A 15,214-nucleotide genomic window follows, 5' to 3' on the forward strand; every position below is an offset into this window, starting at 1 on the left:
TTTTGATCATTCTCCAACTGAACAAAGTCTGACCTTTTAAATCTTTCCCCCTCTTCCACCTGACTATGCAAAACTCAAAGTTCCACTACTTAGCAGCAAAATAGATGAAGGTTAGCAGAAAGTAACAAGTATTGTTAAAAATTACACTCCTCTAGACTTTAACTTACTATTGTACTCTTCATAATACATTTAAAAAGGACTTTCGAACTCTTCACCCAATTAAGACAAGATAAATACAGGACTTAGGCAATGAGTATTTTCCTATTTGATTGAAATTATTATTGATAACTAGGTCTAAGTCAGGTGTTTCTTCATACTTGGTACTCAAGAAATCTGATTAATGGAAGTAGAGGTAGAGTAGTATTACAATAAACAGATATTGGGGGGAGAAGGCTGACAACTTAAATCAATCAATCATCATTTATTAAGCACCATGCTAAGTGCTTGAGGATTCAAAAAAAGACAGTCCCTGCCTGAAAGGAGCTTACTGGTTAATGGAGGAGACAGACAACACAAACAAAGCAAGCTATATACAGGAAATAAGAGGGGGAAGGAACTAGAATTAACAGGTGTTGGGGAAGACTTTTTTATAAGGTGGCATTTTAGTTGGGAAGCCCGGAATTCAATAGTTGGAGCAGAGAAGTGAGAGCATTCTAGGCATGAGGAACAGTCAGAGAAAAATCCAGAGCCAAGAGACTGGATTATTTTGAAGGCGATCTGTATCAAACCTTCAAAGTAGCTTGTTGGAGGTGGAAGGTATGCTAAAGATAATATAAACCTTAAATTGTTTTAAATTTTAAGAGACTTAAATAAATCTCTTAAGCAGGAGACATGCAACTCCACTGAGGTCATGGTACAACCTCAAGGAGTGTGTGATCAGTCAAAAGGATAAAATTATATTGTGTTAGTGCCTCTGAGATTAATACATCTGTTTTCTATGAGTTACCTTACCAGGCAGATGCACTGAATACAGATTAAGTGGGTTTGCTGAAAGGTGTCAATTAGGAGCTTGCAGTGAGCCAAAGTCTTGTTCACTCCCAAGATGCCTTTGCTCATGTTCACTGGGTGACCTTACTGAATTGTCCACCGCCCCCCCCCCCCCACATCCACCACCAAACTGGCCCAAACCAGCCCCGTGGTCAACTCTTTCTGCAAAATATCTTGCTTCTATATCCACCTGTGCCTGGGAGACATTATCCATTCTTTCCCCCAATCCCTCCCTGAACTTCCCCTTTGCTGTTTTCGAGCATATATCAAACCTGCCTCTCCTGGGCTATGGGCTTCTTTGTACCTTCTACAGGGATGAGGAGAGTAGGGGGCTCTCGGCACTAGTGTCTGATTTTCTCCTAATAAAACTTTTCTGCTTTCAACCCAGCTTGGACTACTCTGCGTTTTGAGGGCTGAGCTTCACCCAATTGACACTATCCTTTTTGCAAGAGACAACTGGAGGCTTTTCTCCAATCAATTATACTACCTCTTCCTACACTGATTTTCACTTAACAATTCTCCACTTGGCCTTCCCTCCCACAATTAGTCTCTAGGAGCTGTGCTAGGTATAGGTCTCATAATGAAGTAGTTGTAACCTAACCTGCAGCAGCTGGCAAGCAAACTCCTTCATCCTTTTCCATCTCTGCACCCTGCCTCCCAGACTATATTCTCACAGGAGTACCTCATTAGGTCTGTTCGGTGGCCAGTAAAAACTCTATCCTCCTCTCCATTTTGGGTCAGATAGTGAATTATGAAGGATGAGCAGGTATAAATAAATTTCAGTATATATTACAGATTTTATATTATCTTTCCCTACAAATCCACTTCTCTTCCTTCCAAATATCCCTGCATAGACAGTAATTCTCTCTCTCCTTACCTCTACCTCTTAAAAGCTCTTGTTTCCTTCAAGACTCAGCTCAAATGCTACTTTCTGCAGGAGTCTTTTCACTTAAAAATCACCTTTTATCTACTCTGTGAATGTTCTATATATTCCTAATTCTATGCTTCTTGTACCCCGCCCCTGCTGCCATTAGAATATAAGCTCCTCCAGGGGCAGGCCTTTAAAAAAATTTTTTTTGTTTGCCTTTGTTAGTCTCCAAAGAACTGCATAGTACTTGACACTTAACAGCCCTTAATAAATGCTTGTTGCCTGATAGAGCCAATTTCTGAATTTTACGGAAGAGGAAAATGAAGTTTAAGAAAGGGAATATAATTGGACTTTACAGAGAGGAAGGCTTATTCAACTCTTACTGAAACCTCGGCTGAGCTTAAGTGGGGTAGAATAGAATCCAAATATTAGACTTACAGATTGTTAAAGCTGGAATAGAACATGGAACCAATCTTCATCTTTCGAGGGAATTTGTTCACTGTCAGTTTCCTTCACCAGTGAAATCATCACTTGAGAACAATAACACAAACTAAAAAAGGTGTTTGAGGGAGGGAGAGAGATAGGAGGAAGGAAGGATGAGAGAGAATTCTTGCTTCCTTTTTTTTTTTAAACTCTAGTCTCTTGTCCCAGATAAGATTTAGTTCAGAATCCTTCCTGCCCACAAATAGTTATAATACGAAATAGAACCTGATAATTGCACACAAGAGGTAAACAGATTCTTTTGGGCAAGGGTGGGGATTCAGGATTTTTACAAAGATGGGAATGGACATAATAGAAATAGGGATCTGGGGAATCAAAGGCATGAGAATAGGAAAAATGGACTTAAAGATTCCCACAGGTTTTAAAATGGCATTGGTATTTATAGTTCAATGCTGGCTTAATTATGATAAATGACATTGAGCCCTTGTTCTTTATCCACTGATAGAAAGGAATGATGATTAGATAGAAATTTCTTCTATTTACTCTAAACTCCATGGGTACTAAAAACCAAAGAAAAAAATAATTAGAAATTGGGCCCGAACAGAATGCAAAAAAAGGTGATAAGACTTAATAGAAAATGTTTCAGCCTGTAACTGAATCCATGAAATTTGTCCAAATGCAGAATTGTTCTCTTTGGAATCCTGTCCTCTTATGTGGAATGTAGTCTATGTGAATGGTCAGCATGTTGAGAAAAATTGAATCTAGCTTAGCAAGTCAGGCTGTGGTAAACAGATGATAGGGTACCAGAGACTACAGGGATGAGCTTGCCCAATTTTTTCAGTGTAGCTTGGGAACATTAATTAGCTGAGGGTCTCTTCCTAAGAGCACCAACTGGTCACTGTGTTAAAAGCTAGTAGTATTTTCCATCCTTTGATGTATCATTTTCTCTTCTCATTGCCTTTGTTAATGCTTTGGAATGATTTGGTTGCAAGCCGACACTGTAGCAATTGAGGGGGTGGGGTGGGAGAACTCCTTAAGAAAAAACTAAAGGAAAACTCCAGCTAACCGGCATATTGCAATCTAATCTCTGAATTGAGGTTTTTCCTTTCATCAATTCTGACACCACACAGTTCTAGAGTTTAATTTAAGAGATCATATCGGTCATGAACTTGGGGCATCCGTTCCTTCTACCACATTCCCACCAATGTTCACCCAGCCCTTCCCTACCTGAAGAATGTTTCATCAGACCACAAATGCACAACCTAGATGGTGTCGGGGCAGAGATCAAGCCTTTATTAAAGGCTTACTGCGTGCTAAGCGCTGAGGATGCAAAAGAAACGCAAAACACGATCCCTGCTCTCAAGGAGCTCAACATTCTAATAAGGGAGAGAACGTTCAAATAACCAGGTACGTATAAGAGAGGAATAGGAGGTAATCTGTACTAATGCTTCAGTTTTCTGTCAATTTTTTCGGCTTTGAGTCAGCTCAGTTTAAAGGTGCCAGGGGAAAGGAGTATCATTGGATGGTTGTGCAAATGGCAACAGAAATTGCTTTCCTCCGGGCTAACAGACAAGACGGGAATGACACAGCAATCTTTCTGGTCCTCAACACGCCTGCGCATGTGCGCGTATGTATGCAATTGTTCTTCCTGCGGCATCAACATAACTAGGGTTGGGGACGGCGTCAGTAAAATATCAACAACAAAGAGTTTAAGAAGGTGGCAAAATCCATTTTTTTTCTTTTCCTTCTGCTGAGCAAAGGAAAGATCCGCCGCACTAAACAAGTCGGGGGTAACAGTCGCGCCGCACAGCGACGCCACACTGTATCCGCCTCCTCTGCTTCCCAAGAACCCAGAACGAGGGCGGGAATATAGCCCCGTGACTCACTCACGATGACGCTCACGTGACGTCCCGGAAAGCCCCTTGCAACCATCTGTGTAGAGGGCAAAGCGTTGTGGATGCTCGGCCTGAGTTTGCCCAGAAGCGTGATGGCGACCCTAGGCCCCGCCCACCCAGCGGAAGTGACGTTGTAGCTCTAGCGCGTCGAGAATGCTTCTATGGTTCTTCTCCTGTTTGTGAGAGAGGAAATGGCCGCTGTGCAGCTACAACGGAGTTAAGTGCCGGGATCCGGGTTCGGCCCGTCAGGTAAGGCCTTATGTGAGCATAAGAGGCTGGGCTAAATGTATAGAGACCCAAGGGAAGGATTGGCCTTAGGAGAAATGGTCGGGATGACGGTGTAAGTAGGATGGGGGTAACGTCGAGCCGTTATTTGTGCGTTTTAGGGCCTGAGTCACTCGGGCCCTCGAGGCGCCGGGACCGGGAGGAGGGGCGAGGGGAAGAGAGCGCGCGCGGCCGAGGACCTGGCTCCAGACCCTCTAACCGTTCCGCGCGCATGCCTGCTCCAGTCTCCCGCCCTGTGGGGCTTCGCAGGCCCCAGCGCGCTCCCCGCTGCCTCCCTCGCTCCCCCCCGCTCCCCCTCCCCCCCCCCCCTCCCGCGCGCGCGCGCCCCCCCCCCCCGCCCGTTGTCTCTCCTCCGCCTACGGCTCCTGCTGATGCCCGGCTGGCAACTTGTGTCGGACTCTCATTGGCCGAGACCCTCTCCCCGCCGTCCTTCTTCCCGCCCTCCCCCCCCCGGGGGGCTGTTCTCCCTGGATTTGTTCAGGTAGTCGCGGGGGGGGGGGGAACTTGGTGAATATTTGCGCTTGCAGCTCTTCCCCTTTACTTCGGCCCTTTCCCAGTTCTGGGCCCTGGGCTGGCCTTTCTCTCTTAATAGCTGTGCTGTGACTCTAATCTGGCACAGGGAAGTGAGGCCCTGTTGTCGCCTAGCTCTGCCTTGGAGGGAGAGCAGGTGGCAAGGTAGGAATTCTCGTCCTCGGAATCTCCGTTGACACGGGGTTCCATTTAATCTGGACGTCCTCTTGTCCATGGCTGTGGCCCCTGGGCAGATAGGCTTGGTTCGGTGTTTATTGGATCTGAGCCTGACTCCAGGCCGAGGGCTTTAGTTAATATGCCACACCTGAGCATGAGGAAATGCGTTTTCGTTGTTTGCTGAGCTACTTCCGTCTTTACGTGAGACGCCATCCCCTTAAGGTATTTCTGCTGTGGTAGACGAAATGGTGGTCTTTTTGAGGTGGAATGAGGGGGTGGGGTGGTTAGAGGTTGATAAATTGTGGTTAGTGACTCTTCTACTTATGTTAATGTATTAAATTGACTTGTTGAAGTTCTCATAGATTGATGATGTGAAAATTGACTTAACAGAATCTTAATGCTGTAGTAGGCTTCTAGATTTAGAGTTGGAAGGGACCTTAGAGCCTCACAGAGATGGAAGGGACTTTCTCTTTTATAGTTAAGGACTCTGAGTCTCAGGTGAAAAATGAGTTAAAACATATCACAGCTTTTTAGTCCACATCATAGGCCTATATTTGCCCATTTAACATCAAGGATGTGTTAAATCCTATTTTTCTAGTTTAAGCCTTGAGTGCTAGGTATTTGGTTGTTGATAATAAATCCTTTTAATTCTAAGGTTACTCCCTCAAATTTACATTGAAACCACTCACTGCCTTAGTAGCTAGTTTAATTGCTTTGGCCAAAGCAAAAAAAAGAAACGAAAAGCAAACAAACCCAATGCCCTTTAGGACAGATTTGGTAGATTATAAAATCCATGAGGGTGGAGACTATTCTCTGTTTCTCCCTGCCCCCAACCCTATCATTCTGTAGTTACTTAATAAGCGTTGGATGAATAAATGGATGGTCTCCCTCAACTGGTCCTGGGACAGGCCATAAACTTCAGATTAAGACCTATCAGGACTCTGATCCATTTTCATAGCCAGGATTACCTCTATCAGAATGAAACATTAGAAAAGAACTTAAATTGGTGACTAAAGTGAATGAATTGGAGGAAAAAAATTAGTAAAGATGGAAACAGAGGGGTCCAAAAATAGGAAAGAAAAGAACTGGTAGAATATTTGACATAAGTATTTAGACTTTGGTGTTATTTCTGTTGCTGCTTCAATATTGGGCAGATTTCTACCTTGATATATTGTTTTCGGACTATTACCAATTATAAACTAGCAGAGTAGTTCTAGTTGTTTAGTTAAAGCGTGGTGTGAGGTTATGGCTTCCTTTCCCATGAATTTGCCTTTATACAGAGAATTTTTATAATGTTATATTGTTTCCATCCTTTTCCACTCCCATTCCTTTAGAAAACTCCTCTATTGATCGAAAAGGGAGAGCAAATTAATGTGAGTGGCTCATGTAAAAACATTCCTTTTGGAATAGTCAAAATCTCTTTTAGATGGATGATAGAAAATTTTTTTTTTAGTATAGTATACATCATTTTGTGGGTAAAAGTAGATGATGACTGAGACTTGACCATCAGATTCTCCCCATTGGAAATCACACGTGTCATTCTACCTTCTTACTTTCACAGACTGCATTTTTAGTAACCAGGAAGTAATAGCAAGCAAACACTGAGATCAGAAGCTGACCTATCTAATTGTAGAGCATGTAGGTATGTAGTTTTATAAGAAAGAAAAGTGATTACCACTTACTGTGGGCTCAACAGAGTTGATTTGGGATTAGGAGACAGGTGAATTTTTCAACTTTTCAAGAAAAGGAAGCATGTTGCTAGTGCCTCAAGTAGTCTTAAGCCCTGTGGCCAAGATACCCCCCCCCCAAAAAAAGATAAGCGTGCCTCCTCCCTCAATCCATTCTTCTCCCTTCCTGATCCCCTAAGTAGATCTCTGCTCTTGCTTTCATTGAGTGGTGCTGCAGATTATTTTAAAGTTATGATTATATCAAAACATGAAAACACCTGATTGGGAAGACCATAAATTCACTTACTAGGTTAGATTGTGTTAAAGTTACTGTGTGAGGCAATCTGGTGCTTAAGATTTGATGGATACCCTGGCTGAATGCAACTATGCCTGTCATTGAGCCAAGTTAAGATAAGTATGCTTATCACTTCCTTGTTCAGATGCAATTAACTTCTTGTCTACCTGGTGGATAACACTACACTAGTATTATTGTGTAACTAGGCATACTCATTGCATCCCTGAGCCATCTCCCAGTTGTCCTGATCTTGCCACTGGACCCAGATGGTTCTGGAGGAGAAAGTTAGGCTGCTTTGCACAGCCCTCCCTCACTTAAATCTAATTCACTTGCAAGTCATGGCATCACCTTCCTGATGTCATGGTCCTCTTCAAGAATGAAGGACAAACAACAACTTGTGAGTAGTACTAGCTGCCCCACTGGGGACTCAACTGGCCAGTTCTAGTTGGGCAACACAGTTCCTTCCTCCCTTCCTCTCCCTCTATCCACATAGGGAATCATACCCTTATCTTCTGGTGCTCTGCCCAGAGGAATATAAATTTTGATCGATGAAACCTCAGCAAGATACCTTGGGGTTTATGGGCTAGATTTTTTTTCTTAAGGACCATGCCTTAAACTCAAATCACTCTGGCTCCCATTGATTGGACAACAGTAGGTCCGAGGCCAAGCCACACTTAGTGTCATTTTGGCTCAGAGTGGATGTAAATAGCAATTGTTTATGTTTTGGCCAGAAACCCTGAAGGGTCCTCCCTTCCCAGATTTTATTAATTTTTTTTTTTGGTCTAGGAATGAGATTAAGTGACTTGCTCAGGGTCACACAGCTAGTAAGTGTTATGTGTCTGAGGCCAGATTTGAACTCAGGTACTCCTGACTCCAGGGCTGGTGCTCTGTCTGCTGTGTCACCTGGCTGCCCCTTTTTTTTTTTTTTTGTGTGTGTGTGTGTGTGTGTTTTGTTTTTTTTTTTTTTTTTTGACTAGGTAAAAGAGGCCATTCTCTGCCTCATTTCTTACCTACCCTTAATCGTTGAATGGCCATTGTCTCAATCAAACTGAGACCTGGGAAGGATCTTAGCTTAAAAAGGTCAAGGTCTCCCACTGCATCCAGGACCATCTCTAGTCATCCTGATCTATATCTTGCCACTGGCCCAGAGGAGGAGAAAGTGAGGCTGATGACTTTGCACAGCCCTCCCTCACCTAAATCCAATTCACTTGCAAGTCATGGCATGACCTTCCTGATGCCATGGTCCTCTTCCAGAAGGAACGACAACCACAACAACAGTTTGTACGTAGCATTCACTTCAGCAAGTTCGCTTTGAAAAGCAGCATGAAGTACGGATGGATGAGTCCTCATATCTTAGGCTGGGATCTTTCTCCTTACCATCTGGTTTCCTGCTAATTTTGACTTGGATTCTAGCTCCCAGACTTCTTGTGATGTCATGGTCTTCTTCAAAAACTGACAAATAACAAGGCATATGGTAGATTGAACCACTTTTCAGGGTTATCATAGAAATTTGAAATGTACCATACCAGAGAAACCATTTATATGGCCAAATAGTTTCACTGGAATTCTTGAACTATCACTAAATAATAACTATCACTACTTGGAATACTTCAGTGATTTATTGAAGACTTTGTCTTTTGGAGATTGACAGAAGTTTGTAGTATTTTTATATCATATATATACATTTCAACAGTAGTTCTTCAGTACCTCTCCACTAGACAGTTCATAGGATCATGGAATTTTAGAAGGAACTTTTAAATGACATGTATGCCAGTCCTGTCATTTTATAGATGAAGAAATGGAGGCCAGAGGGCCTCTCACTTGTATAAGGTCACAAAACTAGTTAGGAGTACAGCCCAGACTAGAACTCTTGATTCGTAGTCAGACTTTTTTTTTCTTTTTGGTGAGGCAGTTGGGGTTAAGTGACTTGTCCATGGTCACACAGCTAGTAAGTGTCAAGTGTTTGTTCTGAGGACAGATTTGAACTCAGGTTCTCCCGACTCCAACGCCAGAGATCTATCCATTGCCCCACCTAGCTGCCCTCCTAGTCAGATTTTTTTATCCTCGTGATGGTAGATGATATCAAGCAGTATGGGGAACCAAAGAATTGTGACTAAACATATACCAGAGTATAATAGTGACATAATTCTTTGTTGGGTGGGATCCACCTGGCATACAGAAATTAGAATAAATGGTTCATTTTGAGCAAAAATGTATTGAATAGTTTTTTCAGTAAAGTGTCAGAATCCCTAACAAGGCCTGCCAGTGCCGGCAGCAGCCATGATTGCTTGTCCTCTATATGCACCCACATTTATGAATAGTATTAGCTAAGATAACATCGAGCTGTGCCACTAGCTAAATCTATGAGCCTCGACAAGTCACGTAACCTATCTGGACTTGAGTTTTCTTTTAAAATAAGGGAGTTGGACTAGGAATGGGGAGCTGCCTTGAGTACATTGTAGAGAAGCGTGGAGGGATACTTAATTATTTCCATGCTTATTTTTAAGGTTAGAAAACTTCTTCATGGAGTTTGGGGATTTCTAAGTAAAGTGTTAATGTATTAACTAAGTGAAGGCTTAAAATCTTTGGCATGTAGCCTGTTCAATTTCCAGATTTTGACTAGAATACATAAATACCTCATCCTGGTTCTGCTCCATTATCCCTTCGAACTCCCAACTTTTAGAACTTTTTTTTAAACAAGGTACATTTTTGTACAGAATTAACAGAAAAGAAAACAATCACCATGTAGAGAAACGAGCACATAATTAATTGAAAATATTAAACTAGATGATCTAAACTGATCAATTTTGGAGGATTTCTTAAAAAGTTAAAAAAAACACAGTTATGCTTAATTCATGTGTATCTTAGCAAGGGGATATTCAATATGTTGGGCAGCTACATGGCCTAGTAGATAGAGTGGCTGCCTGAATTCGTGAGGACTTGCTTTCTGAACTGGCCTTAGACTCAGTTACTAGTTGTGTGCAAGCCACTTAATCCTGTTTGCCTCAGTTCCTCATCTGTAAATGAACTGGAGAAGGAAAAGCCAGTATCTTAGGCAAGAAAACCCCAAATGGGGTCAGGGAGAGTTGGACTTGGACGGGACTGAAATGACTCATCCACAATTAAATATGTATGGGAGTAAAAGATAGAAATCCCTATTAAAATACTAACTCAATAAAGATGGAATACAAAGGAAGATTTGTGTTCAAGAGCTTTTTATATGAGAATGTTTTGCCCAAGTGTTGAATGAAATGTTGTTACATATTTACTCCTTGTACAATAAAAAAAAAAACGCTGGATTTGAAGTCAAATGAACGGTGTTCAAATCCCGGGCTCTGCCATTTGCCTGTGGCCTTGGTCTAGTTATTTGACTTTTCTGTATTTATTTTTGTCATCTGTAAAATGAGATTAGATGAGGTAACCTCATTAGATGAGGTCCACTCCAGTGTTAGCCAATGACTTTAAGGGGAGAAGAAGCCAATATGGCTTTTTTATTAAACTTGAAAATGAAGAAATATATTTATTGGTAAATAATCTTGATTTGACAAATGGAAATATTCTGGCATTTTGTCTTTATTCATTATTACCAAGGTCTTTATGTTGAACTTTAGCATGAACATTGTGTGTCACATAATCCATATATACTCATTAGAATTCTTCACATGAATACTTGAGGGGAATATGTAAGAGTCTCTAAGCAGGAACAAATGTCCAGCGTTTTAGTAACCTTGTTTTATTCCCCAGTCCATTTAGCCATTCCTGATATTCACTATCCTGGGCCTTCTGGATATGGGTCTAGTGTGGTTTGTATTGTATCAACTCTGCACACCAATTTTCACTTTCCTGGTCCCCCTTCATCATTTGGAATTTTAAAATGTAAAGATAATTATGGGTGTAGTTCATGATTATCTAGATATGTGGGAAACTTGATCTCAATTTTTTATTTTTCAGTTCTCTGCTTTCTGTTTAGTACTTCTGATCATTACCAGACTCATATACGTTTCTGGAAATAGAACATGAGGCGACAGTGTCTAATTGCTGTATTGATATATTCATTTTGAGGGCATTTTTAGTATCTTTTTTCTAAACTGATGCAGCTCTAATGGAAGGGAGTTAGACTTGACCTTTTAAGTGATGTTTGGTAATTTGCAACTGCAGAAGCCTACTTTATAAGCCAGAATTTGAATTGTCATTCATTTTGTGTCTTAATTCAATTCAGTAAGCATTTGTTGTCTGTTATGTGTAAGGCATTATTTTAGGAGTTGGGATACCAAGACAAAGGAAAAAGAGTTACTGTCCTCAGTGAGCTTACACTTTACTAGAGGAGATAACATACAAAACAGATTTCATACTTTTACAGAACAAGTCCTTTCATTAGGGGGATTTGTTCTGTGAAGTTTGGATTCAGTCAAAGGGCTGCATTTGAGGACCTAGAGGGCCACATATGGCCTCTAGGCCACAGATTCCTCACCCCTGAGACCAACCTTGTCATTTTAATGATGAGGCATAGAGAGGTTAAGTGAATTGCCCAAGGTGACACAGGTACTAAATGTCAGAGCAGAGACTTGAACCTCTTACTCCAGTGTGGTAGTGCTTTTTCCGTTGTTACATGCTGCTTCCCATTCATTGCCTATGTAGTAACAAGGTTTTGAAGGGCTTTAAATGCTAGGCAAAGGGTTTTATCTTCCTTGCATTTTATCCTCCAAGCAATGGGAAGCCATTGACAATTCTTGAGTTAGGGAAATGATATCAGCATTGTGCTTAGGAAGATATTTTTTTTTAAAGGAAGATTTTCTTTTCAGACAACTGTATGGAGGCAGGATTGGAAAGGAGATAATTTTAGAATATGATAAGAGACTCCAGTATAAGTAGAGAATGTGGTAGAGACATAAGGATGAAAGTGTAAGGACAACAAAGCAAAAAATGGGGAAGATCTGCACAGATACTTAAAACAAATGGTTTGTTTGAGAACTACCTCACTTAGAATGTAACATCACAGTCCTTAAGAGAACAAGGATGGGAAAAGTAGCATCATTTGACCAAGTGTATCTAGAGGAGATCTGTGTTGGTGGCTGCAGAGTTGTGAGGGTGTTTTTGAGCGCCTGACTGAATCACAAGTGGAGTAGATAAAATAGTAGGAAAAGATTTCAGATCTTATCAATACTGAAAAGTTGACTGGGAAAACATTGACTACTTTTGATCTATATGTTTACTTGATGCATACAATTTTAAAAATAGATTTTAAAAATTTTATTTTTAGTTTAGTTTTCAACATTCACTTTCATAAGCTTTTGAGTTTTAAATTTTCTCCACCTCCCTCCCCAAGATGGTGTGCAATCTGACAGAGGATCTACATATACATTCTAAAATAGATTTTTATTAATATCTCTTGTTTTTGCATTGCCTAAATTTCCCCTATATCTCTTCCCTTATCTCTTCCCAGAGAGCTGTCCCTTGTAACAAATAATTTTTTGAAAAAGAGGAGAAAAATTCAGTATCCAAAAGATCTTACATTATTTACAGTATTCCATGCCCTCCTCTAGGCATGCACCTCCTCCTCCTCCTTAAAAAACAAAAGGCACTGGGAGAAGGTATCTCATTTCTCCTTTGGGGCTAAACTTGTTCTTTGTAATTTTACGTACAATTTTTATGAAAATCATCATAATAATCATTATACACACTGAAGATATCCTTGAAGGGAGGGAATAGCAAATTTTTGCAAGTTGATGTTCCACAGTGAAACATATCTTTATCATCACATCGTGGACTAAAAGATGTAACTATATATATGTGGGATAGATAATGTAAATGGATGAGTTGGGCCTGGAGTTAAAAAATAAGAGAATATGCTAGATTATCTTCAGGAAATGTTCGCTATGTACTGGTTCTTTTCCTGCTGCCTTCAAACATGCACTTTTTCTCATCTTTAATTGATCTTCATTTAACTTTGTCATCCTCTCAGGGTGTTATTTGTCCTTCCTTTCCTGGCCGGACTCTTAGAAAAAGCTGTCTACACTTAGTACATCCACTTGTTACCTTCCATTCACTTCTCAACTCCTTTGCAATATGGCTTCCAACATCATCACTTAGCTGAAACTTCTTTCTCACAAGTTACCGACAACCATCTCTTAATTGCCAAATCCAGTGGTCTTCTCTTGTTCTTCATCCTTCTTGACTTCCTTACAGCATTTGACACTGTTGATCACCCCTTCTCTTGGTTATTTTTTTTTTTTTTAGTGAGGCAATTGGAGTTACGTGACTTGCCCAGAGTCACACAGCTAGTGTTATATGTCTGAGGCCTGATTTGAACTTAGGTACTCTTGACTCCAGGGCTGGTGCTGTATCCACTGCACAAACTAGCTGCCCCCTAGATAACTACTTTGTATATATTTATATATCCACCTGTTGTCTCCCCCAATAAAATGTAAGGTACTTGAGAGCAAGTAGGGTTTCATTTTTTCTGCTTGTATCCCCAGCACCTAGCACAATGGCTGAAACATAGTAGACACTTAAATGTATATTGATTGATATTAAGACCATATTTTAAGAATCAAAGATTCATGCCATTATAGTAGGAGACATTTAACACATATTCTTTTGTTTGCATGAATTTCTGTGGTTATCTCATGTGACCTGTATTCACAAAGTATAAACTTGATGAAACTACTTTTGCTAAAAAAAAAAAAATTAACCTAATTTCTATCTAATTCTGTGAAGGAAAATGATATTTATAACCAATTGCATGCCAGCAAAATTTAAATTAAAAAAATTTTATAAAATCTTAGAGTAGTTTGAAGTTTTAGATAAGAATTTATTAGCCATATTGCTGTGGATACTGGATGTAGATTAAGTGGTATGTGTTGATCCTCATATACTTTAACTTTGAAATTATTTTTTGGAAAGATAGAACAGGCTTTTCCTCAATGCCACATTAAATATTACTCGTTCCCCATTTCCAGTGCACAAATATTGATGCAGTTGAAAAATTCCAAGTATTTCAGCTTTATTGGGTATTATTTAATTTATTCTAATATTTCTGAAGGATGGAGGGATCTTAGGTATGTCTTTAAAGTTCTTCATTATTAAAATTTGCTATTTTTCGCCTTATGATTTAAGTTCCTTGAACAGTTAATATTTTACTATATAATCTATGTACTGTAGTACCTACTATAATGCCTAAAATTAACAAAACTTTTTTGTCATTGTTAGGAATTGGGATTTAAACTTTAAATTTCGGAGAACATTATCTCCAGGAGGAATTTTACAGTGTTTCAACGACATCACTTGACTACTTGCCACTTATCAGAACCCAAGGTGAGTGTCATTGAGTATTCTCATTTTCACATTTGTCATCGTTTGGGAATTTGTCTGACAGATTTGTCTTTTTAAACATTTGATTTTGAAAGGTTATGTGCTTTTAAAATTTTTTGGGAGTGCATATACTATATTGCGTTCAACTTCAAAAGGTAGAATTTTAAGAAAATGATTTTTTATCTTAGTTATAACGACTTTTATTCGTATACAAATTTCATCTAAGAAAAAAAGTCTCAGCTTCCACTTCCATCATTTTTTTCTAGTTGTGTAACTTCTCTCTAAACAAACAAAAGCTACTTTTGAAAGTAATACAGACACCACTACTATTGATCCTCTTTCCTAAAGCGAAACTCTTGACAGCAGGTGCGGTTCTGTGTGAATTCTTTTTTTTTCTCTTTCCCCTACATTGGGGATTAAACTATTTGTAGTTATGCAGAGAGGAAGAAATATAAAGTCAGCTTTAGCGGGAAGGTAATAACAATATATACATACATTATATATAATATATATACATACATACACTGTCTTTATTTTTTATTTTTCATTTATTTTTTGGTGAAAGTCATAACACTTGGAAGAGGGCCAAGGAGTGTGTGGTTATGCCAAGTAAAATGATAGGTTTCACAAATATCAAAAGGCTGAATTACTGTCTTACTGTTTAGGAGTATAATTTGTGGAAGAATGGCTTATTATTTTTAAACCTCATTGCCATTTGGTAGCCTTATTGAGTTTATTATAATGGGATTTTACATTTTTAACTTGTAATGACTCCTGA

General features: G+C 39.8%; 1 protein-coding gene across 6 annotated transcripts in view; it reads left to right on the forward strand.

The window, feature by feature from the left end:
- Positions 1 to 4,332: 4,332 nt before the first annotated feature.
- Positions 4,333 to 15,214, forward strand: part of BCLAF1 (BCL2 associated transcription factor 1) — a 39,485-nt gene continuing 28,603 nt past the window's right edge. For all 6 annotated transcript variants that reach the window (XR_003568158.1, XM_027850750.1, XM_027850752.1 and 3 more), the window contains exons 1-2: positions 4,333 to 4,440; positions 14,335 to 14,439. The gene's annotated coding sequence lies outside the window, so the exon portion shown is untranslated. The remainder of the gene's footprint in view (positions 4,441 to 14,334; positions 14,440 to 15,214) is intronic.

Source organism: Vombatus ursinus, unplaced genomic scaffold (assembly GCF_900497805.2).
Source record: "Vombatus ursinus unplaced genomic scaffold, bare-nosed wombat genome assembly UNPS02009132.1, whole genome shotgun sequence".
Taxonomy (NCBI): domain Eukaryota; kingdom Metazoa; phylum Chordata; class Mammalia; order Diprotodontia; family Vombatidae; genus Vombatus; species Vombatus ursinus.